Here is a 26,148-nt window from a genome sequence, read left to right as displayed (position 1 = left end):
TGCGGTGCGGGGACGGGGGATGGGGCAGCGTGAGGGCGAGTGATGGATCGGAGTCGACGTTTCCACTGAATGCCACTGTACGCGGGCAGGGGGGAGGGGGCTACACCAATTACACGCTGGCTGTTTGATTTGGCGAGTGAATTATTAATATTAATTAATTTCTTTATTCTAACGCGTGGGGAGAAGGGGTAATGTAGCAGGGATGAGAAGCGAGGCGCCTGCCGCTGGAGAGGGAGTGTGGGGGATCGGGCGCCCGTTAGGGACCCCGGCGCCGGTCTGAGGAGGGCTCTCTCCTCCTCCTCCTCCTTCTCCTCCCCCTTCTCCTTCTTCTGCTCCACGGCGGAGCAAGGAGGCACGGAGATGCGAAGCTTTTCACAGGTTAGGCTTTTAATTTCTTTGTTTACTTTCTCAAAACCACTTGAAAGATAGCATCGGGCTGAAAACTCAGTTTTCCGAGCGCTTACAAAGGGGGTCTCGAATTTGTTCAGCAAACTTGGCAGCTCCCTCTGCGCCGTCTGCCCGTGCGAGGAGGCACGGGCTACAACGGGGCTCTCCTAGGCTAGCAAATAGACCAGTTGTTTCCTTCCACCTAATTCCTTATTTTCCCTGTTTTCTGGCCCTCTCTTCCCGACAGAACTAGATAATTTACTTTCAAAGCGATTACCACTCACCCTTGCATGTATGGCTTTTGAATGTCTGCTCCTCCTTGTTACTTCTCCAGGCTGCTGTCATGCGTATTTTATTCTTTTGACTGGCCTTTGTACAGTTGCTGCCTCGTGGAAGGGTGGCAGCTTCTTTACTGTGCTTGCCATGGCCATGTTCTCAGTATTGACAGACGTAGAAGAGTCATTTTATTTACGTGAATAGTTAGTGTTTTATGTGTTCCTTCACTTGTCGCTTGAGACAGCCTTATATTGGGGATGGGTCTTGTAGATGCTGATTTGCTTTGGAGTTTCCTGTTTGCAGACATGAGTATTTTTGGTGAAGCCTCTATTCTCTTAAACTTAGGATTGATGTGAGAAGTCATGATTGTCTTCTCAGCCTTTCAGAGATCGCTTCCAACATACTCTTTGTTCATGCACAAGAAACTTGTGTAATATCAGGACATTTACTGGGAATTTTGATGGAGAGATGGAAAAATCTATATGTGCTATATTTTTCCTTCATCTGGTGTCTGCTAATGTTTTGTAATGTTACAACGGTCAGTACTTTCTTGCTGTAAAAGTGTATAGTAAATGACATCATTTTCTCCTGGGCTGGGAGCACACAAAGCTCCTACAATACTTGTTATTGAATGGAGCAACTCTGAAGGAAAAAAGAAGATTCCTCTCTGAAATACAATCATAGGTATTTGCATCTTAGTTTAGATAGCAATTTTTTGGTATGTTCTTTAAATTCCATCTCATGAGATTTGCTATTACTGTTTTTTTTTTTTTTTTTTTAATATGTGAAATTGACAAACTGGTCAGTTTAATAAATTCAGCTGTCAAATTTTGCCCAGTCAAAATTGCTAAAAGCTGTGAATGTAATGGCATGGAATTTTCAAGGTGCTGAGTGTTACATAGACAGGAAGAAGGATTTAATGAGAGACTTTTTACAGGAGTAGATTTCCAGCGTTAGTTTTGTCACTTGTGGTAATATGGTGAAGTATATTTAGATTTCTCTCAGTGCAGAAGTGATGTATAGCTTTTCTGAAGGCTTTGCCTAAGTAGAAGACTTCTACTCTAAGAAGGCACTAAGAAATTCATTATGGTTTGTGTGTGCTATGGCAAGCTGTCAGGAAAGGTGTGTAGAAAGGAAAACGGTATCTTCGTATTTCTAGATTTCAGCAGTGGGTCTTAGGACCTGCTTTTAGAACCATCAGTCACACTACTTTAAAATGAGTGCTGAAGAATAATACAAATTAAGCTTTCTGCTGTGACAGTTATGTAACTCAAACACCAGCACTGTCAGCGAACTCAACGGGAGATAGATAGTAAACTGGTGCTTAATCTTCAGGGATGGTTTGCAAGAGCAGACTTGGGGGTGTGCAAAAGAACTAAATACCTGGTGGTTTAAGTCTAATCAGCAATTCAGCTTTCATTTTTAGGGTTGCCCTTTGTTCCTACATTTGAAAAATGCGGGGTCCAAAACTACATGAGATGAAGAGTAGGAATCCCCCTTCATCTGCTGCTGTGTGTGTGGAGCCACTAGGGGCCTGTATAAACTGCACTCGTACAGCAAGTACCAGTACATGGCATATAGTCACTCTTTCACCAGACGTTTTTTACATGGGTGCTTCATGTCAAAAGCAAAGTTGCCACTTATTTATTCCTTAATAACAAATGACACTGCGGATACTTAGGGGATGCCTTCGAATTGTCTGCTACTTTGGTTTTTTTTGACCTTACTTCATACATTTTCCCTAGTCCTGTGTGGTGTCCTTTCCTCTCTGCTCTCCTGAGTGCTACGGCAGTTGGGGATGACCGTCAACTTGGCATGTGCAAATTTTGGGCAAAGGCAGATGTGAGTGTCTCCCTGCATTTCATATTTTCTGTAATCTGAGAAAATCAGATTTGTTGCCAGTGTGTTTCTTAGATTAGCTTAGTAATGGTACCATTCCATGCAAGTATAGGGTTAAAAGATAAACTAAACAGGATTACTTCAAGGCACCAACAGACATAGATTGATTGTGTATTTAAACTAGCTTTGTAAGTGTTATGTAAGTTTGAGAGTGTGGCGGCTCCAAGGCTTTGGCTGGAGCGTAGTCAGCATTTACAGGCCTGAGCTGAAGATGTGCTATACATTTTTGAGTGTCACTTTCAGAAATTTAAAATCCACCAGCCGTAGCATTTTTGATAGACACTAAGCAATAAGGTCAAGTATACTTACACTGTTCCATTGTTGATTTTCAGTTTTTGAAACTGACAAAGCAGACAATTTGTAAAAGAGCACAGCTGAAATATTTGCATATTGGATTTCCTTCAAAATGAACTTCCGTTACTAAGCTCTTTGAACATTCTCATTTAAAAAGATTTTCAAGCTGAATCACAGTAAGGTCATATAATCAAAATGCAGTTTCCCTATGGTATGCTAATTTTTTAATAAGCTGTCTTTAAAACAGAGAGTTTTATGTATTGTGATGTTAGGCTAGTTACAGGAAGAGGCTTTTTGTCATATTGCTGGCAACAGTTGTACAAATATTGACTGAGTTTAATTTTCTGAAATGCGCATGTGTGCACTTAAGTAAAGTCGTGATGAAATATAATGAAATCCACTTTAAAGGTCTTCTCAGATGATAGATGTCTGTTCAAAACTGTGAGTCTTACTGAATGTCAGTACACCAAGGCGGTGCCTCTGAAATGCAGAGGGTAGGCACTTCATTTACACTTGGATATCAAGATGGGTAGTATAGTACAGGTCTGCAAATCATTGTGTTTCACTTTTGTATAAGATTGTAGTGATTTTTAACCTTTTGTTCCTTATCGAGTTGAGAAAAAGGTATAGATACTGGCTCTTTTAGGTTCAGTGTCAGAGTCACATAATGCTGTCTATTGTAACGAGAGCCTGCTTATGTTGTAATTGTATTTAAAAAACAGTTGGCATAACACAGTCAACATACAATATTTTTATGAAAACTCTCAATTTCACATACTCTGTGAGTTGTTTACTTTATTTGCTTAATCCTTGTTTTCTTTGGAAAAGGCTTTAAATGAGGCTAATTAATGAATGTATGCTGGCAACTTGGCAGCCTAAAGCAAGAATCCGTGTTTAAAAACACTCCTGCCTATGCAATCAGTGTTTTACCAAGTAGGAGCAAAGAGGAAGCATTACTTGCCTTGGTGATCTGCTGTGGTGAAAGCTGCATTATAACTGGAGAAATCTGAAGATGTAGGAAACGATTGCATGAGAGTGCTTTGCTTGTAAATTCCTTTCCAACAAGCTTCACTTCACTTGCTGTTTAAAGCACTGTGCATTGATAGAACCATATGTCCACTATTGCACAATTTTAACTTACGTTTCATAAGCTCAGATGGCTTTTGCTTGGCTATTGATAATATTTACTGAAACGTTGCGCTTTTGTAAATACTGGAAGCATTGCTTTTGAAAAACATGATTATTATTCAGGTTCTTTCAATTCATTTGTAAAAGTGACAATTTACACTACATACTCTATCATCTTATTTTTTAACTACATCAGCAGGTATGCGTAGTCCATACTTCCCTAAGATAAAAAGACTTACAGCTTTAAGTGTCTTATGCTTACATGCTGTGACAGCCTTCTCCATGAGCTTAGTAGCACAGGAACAACAAGAACAACAACAAAAAGTGAGCAATCTTGCAGTAGAGTCCCCAAACAGATAGAGATTTTTGCAAAAATCAGCTCCCTTGTTTATACCTGTTTGTCTAATATCTGCCAGGGTTCTTTCAAATACAAAGAATGTGCAGAAAACTTCCTCCTTCTCAGCCAGCTGAAAATGATGGAAGTTTAGGCACTTCGATTTATTATACCAGAGGGCATGTCCTAGTATACTATCATGCCCTGTGCTGTGCATCTTCGTAGTTATGGGTAGTGGGGTTATTTGAGTTTTGAGTAATCTTCCAATTATTGGAGTAATTCCACTGGTACACAGATTAATTTGTTGTTTTCAGACAATCAAAATGAATGTCCTGGTTACTGTCAGCTGAACTGCTCACATATTGTTATAGTCAGATAATGTGTACTTTTTCCCAAAGCAGTGTATCAAATGTAGTATATGGAGCAAAGCAAGCAAGTGTATTGCTCTTTCTATTACAGTTTTTAGTGTTCTGAAAACTATGTATCTGTTAGTCAGAGTTTGGTAAGTGGTGTGTAAAATCTGGCTCTTTAGATGGCAGAATTGGCTTATTCTCATGCAAAATATGGTCACTGCCAGCCTAATTAAAAATATAGCTTGGGTCCTATGTTTGTAAATAGGTATACATTTATCATGAAAATTTGCCCAACTGCATTTCGATCTCAGTTCCTCACCTTGGCATATTCACTGGTTTTACCAAGAAGTCTGGCTTTTTGTTGCTTGCTTTGACTCAGTGAGAGGAAATTCAAATACATTCTGGCAACAATGTCATAGGCTTTCTAACTTTTGGGAAATACCTGTTTGCTAAGTTTGAATTCGGTAATTCTGCTTGCTGATTGAATTAAAAAATTCTTAACTGTGTTTTTGAACTGTCTGTAGGTTGTATTATTTTATGAAGCATTTCCAAAGGAAGCTGAAATTTGTGTACAGTGAATAAAAAGACTGCCTTCTCTCTTTTCTCTTTTCTCTTTTCTCTTTTCTCTTTTCTCTTTTCTCTTTTCTCTTTTCTCTTTTCTCTTTTCTCTTTTCTCTTTTCTCTTTTCTCTTTTCTCTTTTCTCTTTTCTCTTTTCTCTTTTCTCTTTTCTCTTCTTACTCTTCTCTTTCTCTTCTTTCTCTTGCTTTTTGTAAAAGTGGAGCACAGCCCATATTCTCCATTAAGGTTAAGGAATTATGGTGCTTACTTTATTTTTTCTGAAAAAATAAGATTGTTCTTATCAAAGTTAAAAAAAAAAAGGTAGGAATATTCTGTACTCTATACATTTCTTTCATCTCTTTTATGCCACAGAAGGAAGGGGTCTATGAGACAGACGTGTGTCACTATTTCTAGAATAGAGACTTGATAAATTTGTCTGCATAAATAAACTTCTGTGAACCATACCTTTAATTTTTATTTTATTTTATTTTATTTTATTTTATTTTATTTTATTTTATTTTATTTTATTTTATTTTATTTTATTTTATTTTAAGGAAGGGGCTTTCTCCCTCTGTGGAATTTGCTGTAGACAGGGAGGTATTTTTTTAAAAGGCAGTGCATAAATGTAAGACCAGAGATTTCCTGCCTAGAGGAGGAGATTTCAGTGCTGTGAATGTCGAGTGTATAATTTCTTTACCTCTTATGCTGAATTGTATTGAAATTGCATTTACAGGCTTACTATTTATTAATATTTGTAGGAAAATCACTATTTTTATTAATAAGCATTAAGCTATACTTTGTTGTCTGTAAGAAGCAGCAACTATATTTTTTAAAAAAAGGTCTCTGGTTACTAGATTAGAATTTTGCCTGCCTTTGTGTAGATAAAAGTCATTAATTTGGTGTGAAGTACACGCAATGGGATATTTCTAAAACACTGATCAGAAAGTAGGACAGGAAGTTTTATTTATTTATTTATGATGTTTAGGATGATAGTGTATCTTGGAAAGCTGCTTAACTGCTGCCCAGTGCAGCTGTCCTTCCCTGAAAGATTAGGTTTCAGGAGCAATGATGGATGTTGAATGCCTGTAGCCAGTTGTGGGGTTTGCTCTGAGGTCAGTGGTACTGATGGAGGATAGGAATTTACAGCCTTATGTCTCTACACCAACATAACCAGTAGCATTTCTTAAGGAAAAAAAGAGAAAAACAAAGAAGAAAAGCCCCAACCGACCAAACAAAAAACCCAACTATGTGCAGTCAATGCTGAGCTTGTGTTGCAGCGTAGCTCAGAAAGCTGTTCATACAAGTGAGAATGGAGGGACTAGATTTGTGAATAATAAGGACAAATTTAGTCAGGAGTATGATTTTTCATTTCACAGAAAAACCTAGAAATAGCCATAAAAAATCAGTACAATTATGTGGCTTATTTAAGACTTCTAATATGTTGTTTTAAAGTATGTTAACAAATTTGGAATCTACTCTTGTTAACCTGTTATTATGATTATTTCAGATAAGCTTAAAGTTTTTAACAACTTACAAAGCACATACTCCACTTTTTCACCTAAAAATAGAGTGTAGGATTTTTTTTTCATAGAAAAAATAATTCTTAGTGGTTTTCAGCAAGCTTAACCAAGGTGGAATTGATATTCATCAGTGATTAAAGAGTAGATATTCATCAGGTAGAAAGGGTAGAAAGGTATTTAGGTAGAAAAGGTATTTAGCATTACCGTGTTTAGTCTGGGTAACACAATATGTATTGCCAATAAAGATGGATACTTTGGATAGATCCGATGTGTGCTTTCAGAAGTGTTTGTTAAGATCAGAATTTTGGACTTCCATTGTGGACTATCTGCCTTCTCTGAGCTGTTGGAAGTTTGTTTCTGATACGCGTGATGTGATTAACTTTCAAAAAGTGACTCTTGGTAGAGAAAAGTGCACAATAAAACATGCAGGTTTATTGTTAAGCTTGCAACCTCTTCTGAGTTGTTTATATTAATTTTTGCATCAATGGTATAGGTGGATTTTTCTGTCAAGCCATAGAAGAGCTGTCCTAAGAGGTTCGAAGCCCTTAGTGGTCAGTGAGAAAGATTTCCTTTGACAGCAGCATTGTTTGGATCAGATCCATAGTCCCTTTGTGTCTTTGCTTAAATGATGGCATTTTTACCTCGGGTAATCCTAGCAAGTGTTTGAATTCATATATAGAGAAGAAAGCTTAATGAAATGTCTGATGAATTGATTTATAGTATCTCATAAATTAGGGAGCAAGAAGCATTTTGGTAAAGAGAAATACGTATTCAACAAGAATCACTTTAGAACAGTTCTGCATCAAGGCAGTGGCATTTTGCCAAATGCCTATGTTTTCTACTTATTGGCAGCATGCCATCAACTTTATTTGGAAAACTGTCTTAGCCTAAGTAATAAATATTCACTATTTACCAATTCGTTTTACTATAAATAACAGAAGGATTCTGTGATGAGTGGTGGTTTTTTTTAACCTATTTCGTGAAGAATGGAGATTTGCAAATTGTCATTAAGTGAATCAATGACCTGTTCTGATTAGCAGAATTTTCCAAACAATGAAATTGTTTTGCTTACCCTGTTTGCCAGTTTTGATATTTTTGGATATTATTTTTCTTTAAATGAGAAGCCTTGAATTTTTTCGTTGTACATGGCATGGGAAAGAAGTATAACTTTAACTTAAATAAATATTTGTCTTAGTTGTTATTAACTATACTCTAATGCCTTTTTGTTTTTTTGTTAAAGAGAAGTGGATAATCAATGCAAATTTTTGTTGTGTTTTGTTGTGTTTTACACCTTTTTCCCATTTAACATTTTCAAAAGCCACCTTAAATGATCATGTGAAGTTTAAGCACACTGACTAGATGAAAATTTTAGATATATGAAGGGCAGTAGATAATGAAGAGAGCATTGTACTTTCTCATGCTAACAGGTGGCAGTGAATGCCTGCAGGAGCAATTACAATTCTGTAAGAATCCTAGCATTCCTTGGGTTTAATTTTGCATGATTACAGTGACTCTGGAGAAAAACCAAAGCATTAAGACTTTAGCAGTGGTATTTCAGTGAGCCTGGAAATTTCTAGACAGAGTAAATACTGTATATATATATGTAAAGGAAATGATTATTCTCCAGCTATTCATCTGTATTTGATGGAACAGATATATGTCCTTCTAGTCAATGTAATCACTACAAGGAATCTTACTGGGGCTGCATCCTTGGCTGATTTATTCATGGGATTGCTTTATTAATCGAGTGCACAAAGGTAATCTTATTCCAGAGATATTAGAAAACATGAAAATAACTACTAGACTTCTTAGATATGTGGATTTTCTATCTTTGAGCAATTCTAATTTATCATCTCAGATAGTCTTTCTTCTCTTTAGGGGGGAGTACATAAACTGTGAAAGGTGCAGTGGCCTTAAAACTGTTGTTTCATCTTTGCTGATCTCTATAGTAGTCTGGGTTAGAAAGATAGATTAATAAAAAAGCAAAATAGATTTTGAGTAATGTGTGGAAGAAAGGTGTGATGGGATTTTTCTACCATGATGATGAATGAGTTGCTAGAAATGTTTATAGCCATCAGTGCTTAACAGATGTATTCTCTTAATATGTAAATTCTTAAACTGCATTACTGGTAGGCAAGCTGTATTTTCAACTTTTTTGTTGTCATGGTTGTAAGGAGGTGAAGAGCTCGCCTTTTTGATGTGAAATTTTTGATTTTCTGGGTTAAGTTCATATTGTGGATGCCAGTCAGAAAATTAGGCAGAGATACTTTCTGCAGCTTGTACCTGTTGCTCAGATAATGGTGTTAAGATGTATCTCATATTTAATAATAAAGAACACCTGAGAACACTGAAGAGCTTTGGGATGGGAGGAAACCCAAATTCACCCACTTGAAAGAGTAAAGAGTGAAATTTCATAACCTCTGAAATTTCCCACTAAAGCAATGAATCGGTGCTGATTTGAATACTGTGACTGAAGGTGCCACTACCGCTCCTTTCTCAAAATTGTTTTCCATCCTGGTTTTGCATGGCTGGGAACATTTCAGCTGGAGATCTGTCCTCTGTGTGAAAAATGTCAGTTAGTAAGTCAAGAAGAAATGTGTGTTCCTGAAGAAATACCAATGCTTACTTCATTCCAGCTCTTCTGTACTGTACATCACTCTGTCTCGAATGAGTCTTTAGGTATACTTTAAAGGTATATATGTAGCAGTTTTTGCTTCTCAGTTAGATCATATCTGACATTGTGAACTCTCAAAATCTCTGAGAATGGCTCACTAGGTTGTCCTTATTTCGGAATGTCACTTAAATGATGAATACTGGATGCTCTATTTCTTATGTTCTAGAAATCTCCTCTCAAACCTGTTGCCATTAGGATCTCAAAGGTTTCATTTATGTTTTTTACATCTTCCGCTGGGTTAGAGGCTTATCTGTTTTGCACTGATCTCCAACTTCTTTAACTAGGATAGAAATCTAGAAAGTAGTCTTTCCATATGTACTTTTTTGTCCATTGGTGTGCTTCAGACACCACATGTATACTTGTACACCTTCTGCCGTCATTGAGGTATTTTAATAACTCTGTACTATCCATTTTTTTAAAAGTTTTATGCTTTCTTTTATGTCTTGGGTAGGATGCAACATTGTCTTTTGGTTCTCCATGAAATCTTTGCTTTCTCAACCACATCTCATTTTTCACATCAGGAGGCTCGCCATGTTAAAAGAATGAACACAGGAAGAGAAATAGACCTGCTTGACAGCTTCTCTTAGCTTGTTATGTTTGGAGAGCTGCATGAGTGTAACAACAAAGAAATATATCTCTCTGGTGCCATTTTGGTGTTTTTGTCTATAGATGCAGAGGTAGCAGCTTTAGATTTATCTGTGGGTGCTGGCTCTCTCCTCTTCAGGTACAGCCTGCCATTCAAGTCTTTGTGTTACTCGGTTAAATTCAGTTTCTTAACTCTTACCTCTGTCAGATTGAGGCAGTTTTTATTGAGACACAATCCTTATCATTTGGTCTCATAGATGACCCACTCTGTAAAAGAGTTACAAGTTCATATTCTGCTGACAAACTTCAGGAGTGTAGGTTTCCAGGCTTCCAAGCTTGCTTCAATACTGGGTTCTCTGAATAGAATCAGAGCTAGGTATTTATTTGGAAGAACACAAAACTGCTGTGTTAATGTCTTGAAACATTAAATTTTATTAATATACACCATTTGTCAGACATTGTCATGCTCACTTTATTTTCTTAGTGTGCTGTATTAGTTTGCTGTGTTTAATGTGTTTAAGAATTTTAAGGCAGGTTCTTACTGTGCTTTTTTCACAAACATAGTTATTATTCCACCTACTGAGTTTCTGAGGTGTTATTAGTGGTTAACAATGGCTGCTTTTCTTGACTTCTGTGTATATATACACATACACAACAATAAGCAGGATTTTCCCCAGCTCTTTTAAGTTTTGTCTCTGTTAGTGTAGGGTAGATGACTGCTCCAGTCAGAGATACAGATGTATTACCAGATTTCTGGTGTTGCCTGGGATTGCATGTATTCAATAATTTAGTAAATGCTGAGGAGATGTAGAGGTGTACAGTTCCACTATTGGGAAAAAAAAGTCATAGAAGCTGAGAGTTTGTGTTTTGCTGAGAGTGCAGGTAACCAACATACCCTTGACAGAGATGTTTCATTGTAATTTTGGTTGCTCTTTGTAATGGTTTGAAGCTAATACTGAAGTTGTGTAGCGTTTCTGAATCTATGCAGAGTCTGAAGCTTTTTTCAGAACTAGGTTTTTGGCTCTTTGAACATGGCTACCAGTACTTGAACGTCTTCAGGGTCTTGTTCTTAGGAACACCAGTTTTCAGAAATTCCTCTCACTGAGACTTTGTACTTCAGAATGTGTTGCAGATCTTTTAGATGTTTTGTCTGCTTTCTGTTTGCAAATAGCTCAGATATTTAGAGGATTAACATTTTTATTTATCAATTCTTTCTTTCCTGATAAATCGTTTCCTTTATTTGCCTTCAAACTTGCTGGAAGGAGAAATATAGTCAGATTTTCTTGTCTGTCATTTTCCTCTATGTTTTGCTATAATGCTGATGATTTTTCTGTTTTTCTTAATGATGTGTAGGCTGGGAGAAAGACAGGAGGTCCATCTCAAATAATTCTTCCTTACAGTGTTTACTTGAAGATGCCAGAGTACTCCTTTGAAAGCCCAAACTCGTCCCTTGGCAGACCGTGAAAATATATTTTATGTTCAGCAATTGCCGTTTAGATTTTGACTGTGAAAACAATAAGGCAATTTTCTGATGTTTCTTAACCCAAGGTATAGATGAAACTTGTCCTTCAAAAGTCTTACAGGTTCCCTTTATTTGAACTGTAGATTTTGTAGGCATTTTACTAATTGTAAGGCATGTTTACATTAAAAGTTTATAGCTTTGTGAGAGGGCTTGGCATGTGATGGGTAATCAAATTAACTGATAACTGAACTAGCGTGAGTGAGTCTGTATATGGGATTGATGGTGTATGTAATGTATTCTTTTGCATTGTTAGTTTTTATTTGAACTATCAAAAATAGTTTTAGAGCTGCATTTTTAGGATGACTCTGAGGTATTGAAGGAATTGTACACTTGTGTGTCACAAATACACTGCCCAGACAGAGAGATTACAGAGATCTGCAGAACGACAAAAAATAGTCCAGTCAGCTGTATTTTGCAAAAATCCCCTTGCTGTTCATGCGTTACACAGAAGAGGATCCTTGTAGGGTTCTTCTGTGGTTCACAGTCTAGAATTTAGTTCCTTGTTTGTGTAATTTCCTAGTACAGCATGAATAATACCGAAAGAAAAGATCTGGTTGTCAAACACTCTAATTTTCACTCTTCCTGTTTATCCTTTACTAATTATTTGGAAATCTAAAGATAACTTTGAAGAAATAAGTTCTTCATAGACTTAGAACTAAAAATAACTGTAGGTGCTGAGCGTCATGTAACCAGATGCCCTGAAATGACTTTAAAAACACAGAACATTCTTGGCTGCTGCTAATGCTAATCACACCAAATCGGAGAGGAAATGTAAGTGGGTTTTTAAGTGTCAGGAAGAAAATTTTCTGTTGTAGATTAATGAAGGACTATTTTTAAATTAGCTTCATTGTGGAAGGAAAATCCTTGTATGTCAGCACCGCTTGGTAATAAGAACTGTGTGCTGCATATGGCTCACTTTATTCATGCATATACTCCCATGGTATCAAATGGATTTAATTGCACATCAGGGTAACGGGAGCTGGTTCTTTGTCTGTCGTTTTATCTAATGAAAGTGTATAGTAAAAATATGAAAACATATTTATGAAAATGTAAGCAAGGACAGAAAGTATAAAGAAAAATAGTTCATTTAATGTAGAATTCAGTAGAGAAATTAGCCTCACCCATACCCATAACTGTATATCTAGGTAACCTCGCTACTATATAACATCATTGCAATCCATGAGAATACATGTGTGCTTAAAAATAAGCATGTGTGTGGTTTAAAAACAACTATGAACACTAAAATGTGGGTGTTTTGTTGTTTTTTTTTGTTGTTTTTTTTTTTTTTAATTTGGACACTTAGCTCTGTGTACGTGAAGGAAGTAAAAAACTAATTTCTGCTTAACTACTTTTTTTTTTTTCTGTTCAAATCAATATTAACACAGCTGATGAGATGAAATAGTTTACTGCTTTCCTTGGTTTACAGGAAGAATAAAAGTAATATACTACTACTTCTTTCTGATATGGTTCAGTTTTCTTTTCATTTTGCATACAGAGCAAGCAAAGCATCTCCAAACTACTGAAATGTGAAACAGACACATGCTGTATTTCCATTTGTGTGCATTATGGAACACTGTCATTTGACTACAGGAGAAACTATTAATAAATAAGAGATCCGTAACAAGATACAATCTGTTCTATAAGTATGATCAGTTCATGAGCACACTTTTTTTTTTCAACCTTACGTGGTACTGGAACACTACTATAGGGATCACTCTGCCAGGCATTTCTGTGTTTAACCAAATCACAATGCAGGGCTGAAACACTGAACCCAGCCAGGCTGAGAGATTCTACTCATTGATTCATACTCACTCATGTTTTAGTGAGGATCTTTTTCAGTATTTATGCAAGTATCAGCTGAGATCTGTGCAAAGATTCAGAGGTATGATGTATGCTAAACAATTTTTGTTGCGCTTGTTCTGATAATTTATTTCTTTTGCATTTCATTGTCATACCTACTTGTATTTAAGATGAATATTACAAAATACAGTACTAGATTCTTAAAGGTGAAATTCTAAAAGACTTATAAGGAAAATACGAAAATTTTAAAGAGCAAGTAGTCATATTAGTGGTAGGGATTTCTCTTGTGGAGGAATTGTACAACAGAAATTCTAACAGGTTGTGTAGAGGATAAAGGCACTGGTAGAAACCAGTTCCTAACCTGGTAACTGAATAAATTATCAGAAATAAGTTGTATATTACGAGTATTACAAGATAAATTAGGGGTTTTGTTTGTTTTGTTTGGTTTTGTTTGTTTTGTTTGTTTTGTGTGTGTGTGTCTTTTTACTGGGCTTGAGCTGTTTTATCATTTCATAATTTGTGCCTTGTGGTTATTCACAGTTATGTTGAATGGGTAATGGAGAAATATTTTAGGTAAAATATTTCAGCAACTTTTGTTTGCACTTCAGAAATAATTTTGCAAATATTGAAAACTGAACGCATTTATTTTCGGTGTAAGTTTGTGGAACTGAATGTGGGGAATAGTTGGCATTTCATTCTAAATTGTGATGTATAAGTAATTGCTTTCTGTGGATTTTTAAGTGACATTTTTATGTATGAGTGCCATACTCTTTGTTTAAAAAAGAGCTTTATGTCCATCGTTCTTTAGTTTTAGCATTACCTTCTCTGTGAAATTCCAGTATTTTTCCTCAAAGGCTTTTATTTTTCTTACAATGCTGCTCTTCTGTGTTCTCTTCTTTACATTGAGTGCCTTTCATACGTTTTTATTAAGGTAGATGAGGTGAAGACCAAAAAACTTTGGAAGTCGTATCTGTTCTTGGGAAAAGATCTAAGGGTATGAAGGTGTGTTTTCTCTAGGTAGTTAGAAAAGTAAACTTAAATCAGTAGGATTTTAACAGCTAGATTTACTGACATGGGCTGACATGTATAGCACAGGCTTGCTTTGGTTTTAAAATAGGACTTTATTAAACCACTTGGAGGTTAAGTGTTTCAATTTCCTCTTTGTCCCTTTACTTTAGTGCAGTCTTCCATTTCTTATATAGTCCTGTAGAACGCAGTGCACTGGAATTTATCAGCAGAGGAATAAACATGCTAATACAGAACAATCAAATTTCTTTCTATACATGTGATAAAACCTAATATTAAGAAATTATAGACAGGGTGATATGAATCATACGAGTCACATAAAGGTAGAGCCAAGAGAGTATTTCTAAGAGTTGTAACACTGAACCCTAGATCTCTTGCTATGTGAGAATAAAGCTGTCTTGAAATTAAGATATTTGCCTTATTTTGTGGGATAGATAACCTGTTACAAATAGATTTTTTTTTTTTTTTTACATATTAAATGTTTTAAAGCAATGGTTTTTGTAGCTAGACTGTATCAATATTTTTTTACCAGTAGTATAGCTGAAGTCACCATTTTTATTTCCTTTTGGTATGTGCAGTTTTAACATACACAATTAGATGATCCGTTAACCCTGAAAGAAAGTACTAAATGCGTACCCTAATCATGGGTCACGTTCATTTTGCTTGAAAAGTAAAATTAAAATGGAAACATAAACTGTAATCTTGAAGGCCTGATTTTGTGTGTTGTTGGCATCAGTGGGAGTTAGAATACAGTAGTATACAAAACATTATATTTAAACCCATATAGACTCTTTATGGTCTCTTAATTTGACCATGAACTTCAGCAAGAACAGCCTTCTAGTAAAATATACATATATGGGATGGAAATGTTTGTATTAATTTTCCATTTTATACACAGTTCAGCCTTTACATTGTACAGTCTAAAAATATTTTACTATCAGTCACAATCAACTTCCTTTTCATCTTGTATGTCACAGCCTGTTTTACCAGTAATTTTCACACTCTTGCTTGTTACTTGTGTAAAAACATGATAGCTTCAGTTGCCATTGGCCTTGTATTTGACATCTTTTTTGTTACTCTGCTTTTGTGACTATAAAAATATGCTGTTCCCTGCAGTCAGATTTTGGCAAGGTCTAGAAGGATTTTTCTCAAGCAGTTCTGTGTTCAGGTAAATTAAAGTCACTGTGAGAGCTTTGGGGATTACTGGATCAATGCACATCGTTTTACATAACATTTTCATCGCTGGATACTGAAATATATTTAGGAGTTGTCTTACAAGGTATCAGCAGGGCTTGGTTAAGCATGTGTATGTTTGTTTGTTTTTTTTTTTTTTTAATTTTTATTCCCTAGTTGCTGTTTGTATTCAGTACACATTACAGCTCTCCAAAGACCAAAAATGCTTTTCATTATTGCCTTTTATCTGTCATGCTGTTTGAATGATTTTGCTGGACACTGGTACAGTAGGAAATTGATACAAGTAAATTGCAACTTATATCTATTTCTGCTGTCAGAAAAGCACTAAAGGAAAAAATATAATATGGCTTCTATAAAACATAGTTATTTAGAAAACAATTTTTGCTAAATTAGTATATGTAAATTGTCCTTTCTGTGTAACTTTCTCTGTAGGATTGAAATATTTACAACCGCAGTTGACTCATAAAAATAATGTAGAATTAAGCCACATAGATTCATATTTTTAAATTGATAAATATTTTTCCCTAGGAAGTGAAAAGCATAATGATTACTACAAAACAGATGGGTTTCTTTTCTTTCTTTCTGATCCCGAGGTCTCATGCATGCATACATACGTACACACAGCCAAATGCGCACACACATAAATCATGAGAATCCCATGGTGAACTGGGAGATCACATTAGCTTTTGTTGCTGTTTCTGAACACTAGAAACTTCTGAAATTTTCAAGTTTTGCTCTTTTTTTTTTTAATTAATGGGATTCAGAATTTACTGACATTTCTTGAAGTGCTTTTCAGATGCGTTCTCATTTAGATTTACAGGGTTCTGCTGCAGGGTACTGATTATTCTCTTCTATCACCATTAGATGATGAACGATGCTTTTTATTATTGTTCTTATCGCATACCTCCTTCCTTGCTTTCCTCATAGGTTTTAATACCAGCAATATAGCTGGTCTTTTTTTTCTTGTAGCATTAGGTTTGATTGGTATGTGTTGCTGACCATGTATGTGATACTGTGCAGGGGGAGAGATGATGAGGGAGGTGTTTGGTTTGTGCTACCTTTGTGTGCAAGCAGGCTGAATGATGAACTGCCTATTGTGCTATCCATGAGACAGATTATCATTTTTTGTATAGGTACCTAGATTAAAGAAGTTTACACAACACGATTTCTATATTTAGGTAGACTAACTAAATGAATTTCAGGCACTCCATCTGCACAGAGTAAGAAACCTGACAATTCTTCTCCTGCAGGCAAAGGCAGTGGAGACTAAGTCTCAAAATTCTTTAACAATTTCCATATAGATGAATTAGTTTGGGAGAAATTTCCTGGAAAAACATACATTTTTTTATCTTTAGTTTCTTTATGGGGTATGTAGACTCTTAAATCTTTTTTGTTCTGAATTTGAAAGAAACATTTTTGATGCTTAAATTACTTGTTTGAAGTTATGGGAGTTAAAACTAGAATTCATAATGAAGCACTAGTGATTTTAAACAGAAATGTACCCTGAATTATGTGACACTTCAGATTTCTCAATAAAGATTTTCCTATCTTTGAATTACATTACTGATGGGATAGAAATTTGGCAGCTTCGTGATAATCTTTGTTCTTTCTTTTTCTTTCACTTTCTGTCTTCTTATATATGGATTTGTAACTGATATTTAAAAAAAAAAACAACATTGGAGTGTTTCCATCATAAATATTAAATCATGATGTCTCTTTTTCTTTAGTTATAAAGCAGATTTGTCTCAAGTGACACTGCTTTGTATTTATTGATAAAACATACATTTCCTTGCATTTTGCACTGTAATAATGCAAAAATTTAAAATACTTCTGGAGCAAGCTGCTCCTGTTCAGTTCGTTCTTTCACTTTTTTTTTTTTTTTTGTTCTTTCTTTTTTGGAATAAAGCAAAATCTTATCTTGCAGAATACATTATGAATGGATGAAGTCCTATGATACCAATTCAAACTCAGTCCTTTCATGGTCATCCTAACTGCATTTGGTTGGGAATGAACACAGAATGTAGGAAAGCATCATGGAAAGATGAATACTTTAAGATTATTTGCAAATGGCATGTGACAAATCTAAAACTTAATTTCTCACCTCTGCTTCTGTTTATAAATGTTTATAAAATAGTGTGCAGATGTGCTGCTTTACTGTTAGAATCTATCTCCACTTATTTTTATGGGTGATAAAAAGAAGATTCATGTTGATTTAATAAATCTATGTGAGTGGCTGGTAGATCTGACATGAACCAGTTATTGCACAGGTATAGTCAGTGTTGCATAGAATTCACAGTACTTTTCCTTGTAAGCCTGACCAGCTGTTTACCTTCGACTCTCCTGGGAGATTTCTGGTAACGTACCAAATTGAACACAGATTGACAAATGCAGAAACATTTTCACTAGTAGCTTTTGAAAGAAAAGAAAATGCACAGTAGTAGTCAAATTTGAACTTGTGTTTACCAAAATCAAATTCTTACATCTGTGTTGAACGTTATAACCTTTTTTACAATTTATGAGCTTTTTCATTTTTTTGATGGATAATAGGGCTACTTTTGTGAGGAATATATTTGTACCTGTACTATTTTTATAATAACATGTTCATGTGGCATTATTGAATACATTAGACCATAATTCAGATGATATTCTGGACCTGAAATCTTTGAATGGCTGTTGTTTTAGCCTACAAAGTAGCATTAAATAGTTGTATGAAACTTGCCATTACTATGTAATCTATTTTCAGTGACTGACTTGCTATCTTCCCATTGCTGACTGGGTCAGTAGGTTTTGTATATTTCATAACTTGCATATTAACTTATTTCTTAACTGTTTTTCTAAATTCTTTAGTGGTGTGGTAAACATAACTTCTCATACAGGGGTGGTTGTAGTCTCAATCCATGTTTAAGGTGGCATCTATTTTCATGAAGCATGACTATTGCGATTTGTGTTCTTTTTTTATTCTTCTGTTCCTTTAATGAGCATTAAATTCATTAAAATAAGTGAGTATCGTTGCTCTAAATAAAAAAAAAATAAATACAGCAGAGAAGGGTAACCTTTTAAACATAATAATCAAATATGCATTGCAATTTTATCACGCTTTCACATGCAATATAGTGAAACACAAGTCTATTTAGTGGTCATTAATCTAAAATCTATATATTTATTAATGCAACACCCCTGTGTAAAATGTAAGATTCATTGCAGATTCTGTATATGACCGGTGTTCTTTAATTTTGATGGTCCAAGGTAGTTTTATTATCATCTGAGAGAGTAACATCTACTTGGTTTGGAAGCTGTGTTTCTCATACCTGTTCTATGACTGACTTCTCTGCTGGCAGTGCTGAACAGGTATCATGTTGGAATTTATAAAGTTATGATGTGTGTATCTGACCATTTTAAGTCTGAAGGGGACTATCAGTGTATGTTCCATAGTTCATTAAAAACACCACCAAATCTTCAGTGGCCTGTGCTGCTTACAGATGACTTTGATCTAGAGACCTACATGTTAAAGCCCTCATATCTCATTAACATTCCTAAAACATCTTGTTCTCATACAAAATTGGCTATAAATTAGGGAGAAAATTACAGTTTAAATGTGATTTAAAGAAAGTTAAGTGGGTGACTGAGGAGAGCTCTAGCAGCACAAGGGCTGTATGTCAGCCATAAATCACAGCCTTGGGAAAAAGAAACCTAAAATTGTGTAAAGGGTGAGAAAAAGTAGATGAAAGGATTACATAGCGAGTCTGTTGTAGTAGGGAAGGAAGAGCTGGTCCATGAATAGAAGGAAAAGAAAGAGACATTTAAAAATTAGTTTTGAGCTGAACTAGAAGGGATATTTTCAGAGTTTATAGGTTCTACTTGAGATAAAAATCTCCTGTATACTATGTTAGAAAGTAAAAAGACTACTTAGGCTGTAAAGTTAAAGGCTAAGAAGTTAAGGCTTTGTAGCAGGTCACAGAGTCTCATTTCTGTCCTTTTGTGCATTTGGTTTATGGACTAATTGAAGCAAGTCCTCTGGGAAAATATGTGATCTTGTGTTTGGTGTCTGTGTCATGATTCTACCCTTATCCGACTTTATTTAATTTTCAGTTACTTGACACTGAAACAGAATATAGCTCTAATGCGGTTCTATCTGAGATATATGGTTTGATTTGGTTTCTCCAGGAAAAATAGCATCATCAGCATGATTATCTGACTTCAGAACTGCTGTGGGCCATCCTGCAACATCCTCCTCCGTATATACGATTTTTTTTGTTATTGTTGGACTGTATTTAATAGCTAGCAGAAGGGAGTGTTTGCCATCCAACAGTGAGTTTGTGTTTGTATGTTCCGTAAGTGAGACCCAGAAGTGTTCAAGAGGAGCTTATCCTGGTTTATTGTCATTGAAGGTATTAGGAATGCTCTCGCTTGTGTAAAACTTCCAGGAAAAATAAACAAAAAAACCCCTGCCCCTCAAAACCAACACTTACTGTTTAGTACTATTCTTCAAGGAAAGTTGGAAGGGAATAGCCTTGTTCTTGCTTTGATTTCTCTTGCCAAGCAATTTCCAATTTTCTTTTTCTTCTACTATTGCTCAGTAGGCCTGAGATATAGACTACTTGGGCTTTTTTTTTTTTTTTTTTTGGCCAGGTGCCCTAATGTTCCTAAACTATGTATGAGTATGAAGGCAATTGAAAACTTTTAACAGTCTGGAGCTCTGCTACACTGAGGAGAAACCTCATGAAGAAAATATGAGCTGTTCTCTTCTGACAATTGCAGTGGAGCTTGCTGCTTTTGCCAAGACAACTTGCATGTATCTCTCATGATGGAAAATTATATATATTTTGCATTTGGTGCCATGTGATAGTAAATGCAAGCATTGATTTTAGCCCTGGATATTATCCTGAATTGACTTGATTAAAGTCACATTGAAATATTATTGTAGTGGTTTGTATTGTACATTGTAATTTTGTCTTACTTCTTGAAGAACTATTGGATCTTCTTAACCAAATGGATTTCAGAAATTAATTTTGTATAACTAAGTTTTACCAAGGGTTTATGGCATGGGCCAGAGTCTATACAAAGATCATAAACCTTTATATGGCTGTCAATGAAAGAATGTCATGTTTGCCTCATGACAATCCTTCTGCTATACTATCCAAAGCTTACTTGGCTAGTTCTATAATTATTTTACTGGAAATACTGTACTTCCACATTTTAAATTAATTACGGTAGTTTAACTGATGTATCCAAAGCACTGTGCTTTTTCTCTTTGTCATTAAAATAGAAAGTAACGACAGCCAGACAGTTAGTAATTAAAAATCAAAGTTTTGTCCTGTGAATCACTGGCAGAAGTTTTGTCCTGTGAAGCACTGACTTACTATCTTAAAATGTAAATTTTCTGTGGGCAGATTTGACCTGAGTAGATTAGAGGGTAGGAACTGGGCAATATCAGCCTGTTCTGCTTCAAGAAGTATTAGGGACATAGCCAGTAAAATCAATTGTAACAGAAGTGCTGTGAAGCAGCTTAGTAGAATTTGAAATCAGATAGTAAATGCACGACAACATTTTGCTATTGGCCTCTGTCTGTACTTCTGTCTGTACTGTCACAGAATCACAGAATCACAGAATCGACTGGGTTGGAAGAGACCTCAGAGATCATCGAGTCCAACCCTTGGTCCAACTCTAGTCCGTTTACTAGATCATGGCACTAAGTGCCATGTCCAATCTCAGTTTAAAAACCTCCAGGGACGGCGAGTCCACTACCTCCCTGGGCAGGCCATTCCAATGCCTGATCACTCTCTCTGTAAAGAATTTCTTCCTAATATCCAGCCTAAATTTCCCCTGGTAGAGTTTAAGCCCATGCCCCCTTGTCCTATTGCTAACTGCCTGGGAGAGGAGACCAATCCCCACCTGGCTATAACTTCCCTTCAGGTAGTTATAGAGAGTGATGAGGTCACCTCTAAGCCTCCTCTTCTCTAGACTAAACAACCCCAGCTCCCTCAGCCTCTCCTCATAGGTCTTATGTTCAAGTCCCTTCACCAGTCGTGTTGCTCTTCTCTGGACCCGCTCCAGCACTTCAATGTCTTTCCTGAACTGAAGGGCCCAGAACTGAACACAATACTCCAGGTGTGGCCTCACCAATGCAGAGTACAGGGGAAGGATCACTTCCCTTGTCCTGCTGACCACGCTGTTTTTGATACAGGACAGGATACCGTTGGCCTTCTTGGCCACCTGGGCACACTGTTGGCTCATGTTGAGCTTCCTGTCAATTAGCACCCCCAGGTCCCTTTCTGTCTGACTGCTCTCCAGCCACTCTGCGCCCAGCCTGTAGCGCTGCAGGGGGTTGTTGTGACCAAAGTGCAGCACCCGGCATTTGGCCTTATTGAACTTCATCCCATTGGAATCAGCCCATTTTTCCAGTCTATCCAGATCCCTCTGCAGAGCCCTCCTGCCTTCCAGCAGGTCGACACTCCCTCCCAACTTGGTGTCATCAGCAAATTTGCTGATGATGGTCTCAATCCCCTCGTCTAAATCATCAATAAAGATGTTAAACAGGACTGGACCCAACACTGACCCCTGGGGAACACCACTAGTGACTGGCCGCCAGCTGGATGCAGCCCCATTCACCAGCACTCTCTGGGCCCGGCCCTCCAGCCAGTTCTTAACCCAGCGTAGAGTACACTTGTCCAAGCCATGGGCTACCAGCTTTTGCAAGAGTATATTATGGGAGACAGTGTCAAAGGCCTTGCTGAAGTCCAGATAGACCACATCCACAGCTTTCCCCTCATCCACCAGGTGAGTCACCTGATCATAGAAGGAGATCAGGTTGGTCAGACAGGACCTGCCCCTCCTAAACCCATGCTGGCTGGGTCTGATCGCTTGTCCATCCTGAAGGTGCTGTGTGATTCCATTCAGGATGATCTGCTCCATAACCCTGCCAGGCACCGAGGTCAGGCTGACAGGCCTGTAGTTGCCAGGGTCAGCTCTGCAGCCCTTTTTGTGGACTGGGGTAACGTTGGCCAATTTCCAATCATATGGGACCTCCCCAGTGAGCCAGGACTGTTGGAAGATGATGGAGAGCGGCTTGGCAAGTTCTTCTGCTAGCTCCCTCATCACCCTAGGATGGATCCCATCTGGTCCCATAGACTTGTGAGGATCCAGATGGCTCAGTAAATCACCAACTATGTCCTCCTGGAATACAAGGGGCCTATTTGGCTTCCTATCTCTGCCAACCACCTCCAGAGATGAGTTGTCCTGAGGGCCACCTGTATTACTGGTAAAAACTGAGGCAAAGTAGGTATTAAGTACCTCAGCTTTCTCCTCATCTTTGTTAACTATATTTCCTTCATAGTCCAACAGAGAATGGAGGTTTTCCTTGCCCCTCCTTTTGTTATTAACATATTTGAAGAAGGACTTTTTATTATCCCTGACAGAATTGGCCAAGTTAACTTCAAATTGCACTTTTGTTTCCCTGATCTTTTTTCTGCATGATCTAGCTATTTCCATAAATTCTTCATAAGTAGCCAGCCCTTTTTTCCACAGTCGGTATTTTATTTCTGATTTCATTCAAAATCTCCCTGTTTAGCCAAGCCGGTTGTCTTCCCCGCCGGCTAGCCTTTCTGCACACTGGTATAGCCTGTTCCTGTGCACTCAAAACCACCTGCTTGAAGAATGTCCAACCCTCCTGGGCCCCCTTGTTTTTAAGCATTGTTTCCCAGGGTATGCTCTGAACTAGACTTCTGAATAGGCAAAAATCTGCCCTCCGGAAGTCCAGCGTAGAGGTTTTGTTAATGGTTCTCCCTGCATCTCTGAGTATTGAAAATTCTATTATTTCATGGTCGCTATGCCCCAGGCGGCCTCCAACCACCACATCTCCCACCAGCCCTTCTCTGTTTGTAAACAGTAGGTCTAGCGGGGTCTTGCCCCTGGTGGGCTCATTTACCAGCTGATGAAGGAAATTGTCCTCTATACACTCTAGGAACTTCCTAGACTGCCTCTTCTGTGCAGTATTGAGCTCCCAGCAGATATCTGGCAGGTTAAAGTCACCCACAAGAACAAGGGCCGTCGATTTTGAGACATCTGCCAGCTGCTTGTAGAATAATTCATCTCCTTCATCGTCCTGGTTGGGTGGTCTGTAACAGACACCCACGAGGATGTCAGCCTTGTTGGACTTCCCCCTGACTCTGGTCCACAGGCACTCAACCTTGTCACTGCTGACCTCAAGTTTAACAGAGTCGAGTGACTCTCTAACATATAAAGCCACCCCTCCACCTCTCCTACCCTGCCTATCTTTTCTGAAGAGCTTGTAGCCACACATAGCAGCACTCCAGTCATATGAGTCATCCCACCATGTTTCTGTGATGGCAACTATGTCATAGCTTTCCTGCTGCACGATGGCTTCCAGCTCCTCTTGTTTGTTGCCCATACTGCGTGCATTAGTGTACATGCACTTCAAGTGGGCTGCTGATTTCCCTCTTAATTTGGGCTTTCCATCCGTAGGCTGATTTTTGGAGAGCCCAGTTTCAATCCCTTCCCCCTTCAAACCTAGTTTAAAGCCCTCCTGATCAGCCCTGCCAACTTATGGGCTATAGTCCTCTTGCTCCCCCTAGAAGGATGAAGCCCATCTGATTTGAGGAGACTGGGTACCACGAAGCTTGGCCCATGGTCAAAAAACCCAAAATTTTGACGGTGACACCAATCCTTAAGCCACCTGTTGATGAGATGGGTTTTTCTGCTCCTCTCTTTATTTAGTTCCTCATCCATCCCAGCTAGCACAGGAACTGAGGCAAATATCACTTGTGCTCCCGTCCCATGAACTGACTGACCCAGTGCTTTAAAGTCCTTTTTAATTATCTTGATACTTCTTCTGTTGATGTCCTCGCTGCCAGCTTGGACTACTAACAGGGGATAGTAGTCTGAGGGCTGAATTAGCTCCGGAAGTCTTCTATTAATGTCCCTCACCCTGGCCCCAGGAAGGCAGCAGACCTCCCTGTGGGATGGGTCTGGGCGACATATAGGGCCCTCTGTTCCCCTCAGAAGAGAGTCGCCGACTACTACCACTCTTCTTTTTTTTTTTCCTCTTACAGCTGCAGTTACGATTCTTTTTGTTGATGAGGTCCATCCAGAGGGCTCTCCAGGTGGATCTTCTTGGCTATCCTCTGCCTGATTTTCAGGGTCCAGGGCCTCATATCTATTTGTTAGGGGCACCAAGGGTGGTGATGGTGTTCGAGAGAGGGTTCTTTTACCTCTCCGATCAGGGACCTGTTTCCATTCCCCCTCATTAATTAGATCTGCTGTATCCGCCTTATGGCAGGAGGGACAAGGCTTTGCCATCTCCTGTTGCACACCCTTAGGAGTCAAAAGAGCCTGACCCCACCAGTCTATTTCTTTTTCACTCTCCCTAATGCTCCTTAGTCTCTCCACCTCTTCCTTAAGCTCCGCCACTAGGCACAGTAAGTCATTCACCTGGTCACATCGTACACAGGTGTCTCCCATACCATTCTCGGATACTAATGCCAGGCACAGACACTCTGTGCAGCCAGAAGCCTGGGTGGCTGCATCCTTCTTGGCAGGTAGTGTCTGTGTAGACACACTCTTTGTATTAACGGCAGCAACAGCTTTCCTTTTTCTAGAAACCATTGCTACCCTTAGCTAAATTGGGGACAAGAAAACAAATGTAACCCCGGACAAACTCACCTACAAGAGCTAGTTGTGTCCAGTCTACTTGCCCTGCCACACCCCAGTCTGTGTCACCAGCAGCAAGTGAGAGGTCTAACAGCAAGGAGTGACAGAACCTCTGAGCCCCACTGCACAAGCAGCCCCAGTCGCTGCTGCAGCACCGTGTGGGTGGTGCTCACCTGCCTCACAAGCACTTCACCTTCCAGCGCCTGGTGGGCAGCGACGTGTCGCTGCCCTCCAAGAGGCTTTTTCAAAGCAAGGGGGAGGGGTGTGACTTCCGTCACCGTGGTAACGGTCGCGCCACGTCAGCCGGTTCCGCAAGGGCTGCCGGGGACTCCCGGGTAGCGGAATCGAAAACGCGACCAGAAACCCCTCTCTTTACCCTCTCTTACCTCTGTAGCTTCGAGATTTCGCTCCCGGCTCCGGCAGAGCTGGCTTCAGTCAGCTGATCCGAGGAACTGAGTGCTTGTCTCGAGTTACAGCCGCTTTTAAATCTCCCGCGTCACCGTGGTAACGGTCGCGCCACGTCAGCCGGTTCCGCAAGGGCTGCCGGGGACTCCCGGGTAGCGGAATCGAAAACGCGACCAGAAACCCCTCTCTTTACCCTCTCTTACCTCTGTAGCTTCGAGATTTCGCTCCCGGCTCCGGCAGAGCTGGCTTCAGTCAGCTGATCCGAGGAACATTGCTGTACCACACAAATACAAGAAATGGGCATTTCATAGACCTAGGACACTGTGGGGGTGGTCATATTTTCTGATAGACATACTGAAAAGCTGATAATTCAGGCTAGCTTTATGAACTGTTGCAGTTGATGCTTTTGAAAGCATACTGTGGTTTTTAGTTTTTAAAAACAAACACTTTTACTTTCAACAGTCTATGACTTTTCTGAATATACCTTGGATAAACTTTGTAAGTATTACCCAGAATGAGGCATAAT

The 26,148-nt window shown here is 38.3% G+C and overlaps 1 protein-coding gene across 10 annotated transcripts in view; it reads left to right on the top strand.

Annotated features, from left to right (window-relative positions):
• PTPRD (protein tyrosine phosphatase receptor type D) overlaps nucleotides 1–26,148 on the top strand; it is a 366,746-nt gene that overhangs the window by 650 nt on the left and 339,948 nt on the right. The window lies entirely within an intron of this gene.

This window comes from Columba livia, chromosome Z (assembly GCF_036013475.1).
Source record: "Columba livia isolate bColLiv1 breed racing homer chromosome Z, bColLiv1.pat.W.v2, whole genome shotgun sequence".
NCBI classification, from domain to species: Eukaryota; Metazoa; Chordata; class Aves; order Columbiformes; family Columbidae; genus Columba; species Columba livia.
Note: the sequence above shows the minus strand (reverse complement) of the source record. Positions and strands in the feature narration are given on the sequence as shown.